Source organism: Rhinolophus ferrumequinum, chromosome 5, assembly GCF_004115265.2.
Source record: "Rhinolophus ferrumequinum isolate MPI-CBG mRhiFer1 chromosome 5, mRhiFer1_v1.p, whole genome shotgun sequence".
Taxonomy (NCBI): Eukaryota; Metazoa; Chordata; class Mammalia; order Chiroptera; family Rhinolophidae; genus Rhinolophus; species Rhinolophus ferrumequinum.
The window spans coordinates 2,676,068-2,682,737 of NC_046288.1; positions in this window are offsets into that span (position 1 = coordinate 2,676,068).

Sequence of the window (6,670 nt, forward strand, 5' to 3'; positions counted from 1 at the left end):
ACAAGTAACTAGTGTCATTGCATTTAGGAGCCATGTTCATGATTGAGTACAGGGCCAGGCGCATGCTTTTGAGTACAAAGCTGAAAAAATTAAGCTGCCTTTGTGGGTATGTTGGACTGGAGGGCAGGGGAGGAAGGTGCAGAGAAAGAAGAGAGTGTCAAAAAGATTTACAATTCCTCAAGGAAAAACACTTGTCTACTACAGCACAGCAGACAGAAAGAATGTTCCAGAAACAGGCCTCTAGTTCTTTGTGTCTGTTTTTCTCCTTGAATTTTTTTTTATCCCTTATCTCTTGAAAAAGACCAACTCTTTCTTCAAGTTCAAGTTCTATCATTAATTACCTCTACTAATAGCCAACCTTTATTGAGCACTTACTTAGATCAAAAGAACTACTGAACACTTTATGTAAAATCTTCAATGTTTAATTTTCACATTTTTTTCTTAGAGGTACAAAAAATAATGGTGTATCTTATAATTGATGGCATCTTTAATGACACATAGTATATTGTATTATAATTGTTTATGCTTTTTTTCTTCCCCACTAAGCTATGAATTCTTTAAAGACAGAGACTGATTTACTTAATTTCATGTCCTTAGCACCTAAAACAGTTCCTGGCACATAAAAGGCATTTGACAAATTTCTTGAATTCAGTTGAAGAAGTAATGTCATCTGACAGTATGAGAGGTGGGTGCAATCTAGGAGGCAAAAGTCATCACTATTGTCACCAAAACTTTGGTTATCTCCAAGACCCTGTTGGCCTGGAAAAACAAAGTCACAACTTCTGTGAGTTTTATTCCAGTTAAGGGATAAATCTGGCTCTGAAAATACATGGTAGTCCCATTTGAAGATTAATTCAGCATGCCTCTTCTCAACTTGATAAATTGTCATTTATTATTTATACTTTATGTAGGATTCAGGTAATTTTTAATCAAGTAAAGCAGTTATATGAAGGCCAAATTAAAGCAATATTTTAAAATCTGATTTTGCAAACTCAGATCCAATTGCATTTAGACCTTAAACTGGAAATGTTTGACTTTTTCCAAGAAGCTTTCCTGAGCTAATTAAGAGACTGAACTGGTAATTTCTCTTCTATATTCACTTAAAACCTACTTGTACTAGGCTTCGGTCATTTAAATACTTTCATATGTACTTATATTATGTATATGCTCAACATCTCTATCATCATGATTGTTCTTAAATCTAGAACAATTATTTTTAACCGTGACTACACATTAGAATTCCCTGACAAACTTTGAAATAAAATGCAATTCTCCGGTGATGCTGCTGGTCCTGGATCCATACAGCAAATCTTCACTTATTGATAAATGAACAAGAGTTAAGTTCCTACGGCATCTCATCAATGATTATAGTAAACCAACCTTGAACAAAACTACCTTGAATGAAAGGACATTATTCAAGGAACTGCTGTACTTGGAAAATTGCAAAGGTGAAAAAAGAACTGAAGGTTATGGGGCAGGATGGAGGAGCAGGGTGCTAGGGAGGGGAGTAACAGCAGTTGTAGGTTCTGTCAGTGGTTCACTTGTATACAGGCCCCTAAGGAGTACGTGTGCCCAGGGAAGCCCAGCTGAGGATTCTGGACAGATTGTCCTGAGGCCAAACTTGATTCAGAAACATGAGACTTCATACCTGTGAATGGACTACACAGGCCCATGGCAGAAATGACCTAGAGTGGCAGACATGGGACACTGGAGATCTGAGGCTATTCCCCATTTTTGGAGGCGTAGGGGGAGGGTGTGTACAACCTCAAGGAAGGGAATCAGAACCAGGAAAATAAAGATAGATAGGTAATTGATGATAGGAATATAGATAGATAGATAGATAGCATTTTCTGCCTGTCTTGTGTAGAAGCTGAGATAGATTGTATTTAATTTAGAAAAATTAAAATGTCTATTACATTTTTTTGTACACCTGAAACTAATAATAAAAAGAAAAGAAAAGAAAAACTAAAGAAATGTGATAGTTGCTGTGACTCAGGTATCATGGAACAAAATTGTGAGTGGATGTGACAAAAGCTGATATATGTACAGAAAAATACTGTATATTTGAATAACACTTTATTGTCACGTATAAGTTCACATGCTCTACTTGTCATCTGATTAGGAGTACAAACTTACCCTTTAGAGTGAATATAAAGCAGAGGTAATGTCAGTATAAATTCAGTATGATACATACCTAAAGAGCCCCAAACATAGATGGTGAGACCGTCACTCAGAGAGATGCTTGTTTTCTGACTCTTAACAATTGAGAAATATGTCAAATATTTTCCTAGTTAGACATTTTCCTTGTTATCAGTATCTTCCTATTTATAGAAGCAAAATTAGTTTTTTCACTTTAAAATTTCATTTCTGTCATATCTATCCAATTAAGTGGGCACTTACTACATTTTTACTATAATATAAATATTTATACAATATAAATATTTACTACAATATAAATATTTACAAAGCCTGGAAAATAGATGCCCATATTATACTAAGTTGCTTTGATTTTTTTTCTTTTATATATTACTTTTAGAGGCTCTTTTCTGTTTAAAATATTATATTATCCTTGTTACTTAAAGTTGACCAGTTTCTTAAGATGGGCTTGACGATCAATTCACTAGTAACTAAAACCTTAAAAAACGTAGTTGTCTAATTCCCAGATTACCCTCTCTTTAAATAAAATTGGACCATTTATAAAAAGCACAGAGTCTGGTACACTGTCAGTACGCATTCCATGAATGAATACCCAAGGTTATACAAAAGAACTTTCCTGAAAAACAAGAACTGAAAAAAAATAAGGCCTGATGGCCATTTAAGTACTGCTTATTTATTTTTATATTTCACATTTTTAGGGTTAACATACATAGATAGATTTCAGAAATAATAAATGTATAATTCAATGAGTTTTAACCAATACATACAGCCATATGCCCACCACGCAATTACGATGTGTAACATAGAATATTTCCATCACCCAGAATGTTCCCTTGTATCACTTTGTGGTCAGTCCCCTCCCACACCCTGGCTCCTGGTATCAGTGATTCTTTTGCCTTTCTAGAAATAGATTCATATAAGTAGAATAATACAGCCTTTTGTGTCTGGCAGCTTTTACTTTGCACAATGTCTTTGAGATGTATTCATATTGTTGTATTAGTTCAAATGTTTTTATTGCTGAGTAGTATATAATATTATGGATATATCACAATTTATTTTTCCATTCACCTGTTGACAGATATTTGAGTTGTTTCCATTATATATTAAACAGCTATAAACTTTAGAGTACAACTCTTATATTTTCATTTTTCTTGCATAAATACCTTGTAACGGGACTGGATTTCATGAGTAGTATGTTCTTAACTTTATAAGAAACTGCCAAATTGTTATGCAACGTGGCTGTACATTTACATTTTAATCAGTAATGTATGAGAGTTCTAGTGCCTTCATATTCTCATCAACATTTGGAATTGTCAATCTTTTGACCCTTCTATTGTTTATTTTCTAACGTTCTATCTAAGACAGCTTGGACGCACTCATCCAAGGTCACAAAGATTTCCCTTTTGATTACTCCTACAAGTTTTATAGTTTTAGCCTTTGTATTTAGGACTAAGATCCATTTTGAGTTAAATTTTTTTATAGTGTAAGAGTTGAAGATTTTTCGTTTTGTGCTTTTTGTTTTTTCCCATATAGATAGCCAATTGTTCCAGCACCATTTATGAAAAGACTATCTTCCCCCAATGATTACCATGGTACCTTTGACATCATCATTTTTCACAAAATGCCATCCGATCTTCTAACCCAGGGGTGTCCAAACTTTTTTCAACGTTTTACACCAAGGGCCCTATGCGGTAAACTACACAAACAGCCGGGACACTCACCCGAGGTGAAGTACGTATTGCCTCACCTGGTTTATTTAAGTAAACTAAATATATTTTTGGAATTTGCTGCGGGCCAATAAAAAATGGATCACGATCCGCAGTTGGCCTGCGGCGGTAGTTGGGACACCCCTGTTCTAACCTATCTTAACTCACTCAAGACTACCCTTCTCACTATGGTCAGGTTTCGTCAAAAATATAAATAAATAGAATTTAAAAAAAAGAATAAAAGAACGTAAAATGCTGTGATGGATTCTGTGACACATTGCTCAGATCCCTCTTCAGGACAGAGACACTCGTTCCAGCAGCTGGATGTGTTGGTTGGTGATGACTCACAGTTGTGTCCCTCTCCAGGAGTTGCTCTCACATGCAGCAATCAGCCTGCCCAAGGCTACCCATCCTCTCTGGGGACTGCTCACATCCAGTGACCTGTCAATGTGGGTAAGAAGGCTGGTCACCTGGTCTCAAGGTGGCACAACTCTGAAGGGCCGTTTCAGCTACAGAGGTCCTCCTGGGATCAGCGGCAGTCTCTGATGCATCTGCATCACAGCCAAGTGCCCTCCATTCCCTTACAAGTACTGTTCCCAAAATTATCCCCCCTATGAATTGCTGCACACAAATCTGAAGGTTTCAGGGACTGTTTCTTAGGGAGTCTGAGCTCTGATCATCTTAAAGCTGATTATGTCATTCCTCTGCTTAAAATCCTTTACCTACAGACTACAGTATTATCTCCTTAATTTGGCATACAGAGGCTTTCATAATCTAGCTCCACTCCAGCTTCCTCTCTTCAGCTTCCTTTGCCATCACTGACTGTCCTTCTGACAACTTCATACATCTATATCTGAAAAGTCCCCATGCCCACTTCTTTGCATATAGTCCTCTCTCTCTAAAGGATAAATTTCTCACCTTCTGCTTATCCTTCTATTTTGCCTGGGATCAGATGTCACCTCCTCTTGGAAGTCTTCTCATTTTCCCCCCACAGTACCATGCAACCATTTCTATAAGAATTTTCCACCTAACGTTGAAACTGATTTGTTTACCTATCTGACCCTCCTACTGAATTGTGAGATCTTCTACACAGAGACTGAATCCTGGGCCCTGTGCCACCTTCAGTAGATTATAGATTTTCAGTACATTTTTAGTGATTGAATGAATAATAAATACTAAGCACTATACCAAGCACTATAAAACGTATTAAACATTTGCTATACTTGGTTTCTGGTATCTTATATCTAGACTATCATGCATCTTCTTTAAAAGAGACTATTATTTTTTAATCTTTTTTGAATTTTTGACTACTATGTTGACCAGCAACAAATCCAGGCAAACACTTCAAGATGAAATGAAATCCAAACCTCAAGTGTTTAAAATTCTGTTTATAAAAAAAGAAGATTGGGAAGGACTTGGGGGTGAAAACATCAATGATTTCAGAAAAAAAAAAAAAAGGGAGGGGGGAGAGAGAGAGAGAGAGAGAGAGAAAGGGGAAGAGAGAGACCTGATTAAATTGTATTGTCTGGTGAGAGACTGGAAATTTTTTTCCCATTCCCAAGAGGCTTATTTTTTATCTTTCCTTTTCACACTGTAAAGTGTCAAATTAAATTGCAAAGTTAATTCTCATCACTAAGGAAGGGATTCTAAATGTATTAATTAAGGATTACTGGGCATTTTAATTTTATTCATGGGAATGGAAACTTTTTAATGATTAAACAATCATTTGTTCTCTTTAACCTATTTATGTTCTTATAGAATAATACAAGTTAACATTAATACTTTAGACTCTAGGTTCTAGAAACTTGGATGACTACTTTAAAATAAGAGCTGTGCTTATTGATAAATTTGATTTTATGAATTATGATACTGGAGTTCCGTTTAGAAATTATGTTCCCTTCTTCGAAGATAAAGTCCTTAACAGGATGAGATCTTATCTTGCAGGAAACCATGAATTGACTGTGGAGAAGAATGATTTGGATTTCACTCTGGGAGAACATGAAGTACCTTTGAATACTTTACTGTCTCTTTCAGTGATTTATCTTATGCATGAAAATAATCTTTGCATTTTCAAAACAGATAAATCTATCTTTATAGAAATTGAACAGTTGTTCTGCAAGAAAATCTAAGAGAAAGAAAAATAAAATGGTTTCTTTTTGGCAAGGTAACAATGTAATAACAAGGTAAAAATGAAAAAAAGATTGTATCTTTGACTAAAAATCCAGGTATTTAATGATTACGTCAAATTCTTATTTTAAACAGTGAGGCATTCGTTGAAAAAATTGGAATTGTCTTCTTTACAAATAAATGTTGAGGAGATTGTAAATTCTAAATTATGAAAATGTGATCTGAAAATAAAATAATAACCAACTTAAAATTAAAGAGTATGTTTCTTTTTCCAAATTTGCTTTGCCTTTTCACATTTAGTTTGGACTCCTCTGCTACTTTCTCTCAGTAAATAAGCTATTTTAATTCACAGATAATATTAAAAATATAACTGTACCAAAAGAAAACAACACTGAAAGTTACCGCGCTACAAGCAAAACTAAATTATAGTGCTTCAAATGGCACCAACAATCAGAGATTTTTTATTTTTTAATTAATTCATGGGTTTTTGTTAACAAAATAAAAGCTTTAGCTTTTTATATATGAACAGAGAAAATATGTGCGTAGACGTACATTGTCCCCTTGTCACCTTGACGGACAGAGATTATTATTAACAATAGTGTAATACAGGCATACAGAGAGTCTGGAATTCTGTCTCTGTTAAGATTTAGATCCTGCCAGTGCGTAGCAGCTGTTTTAAA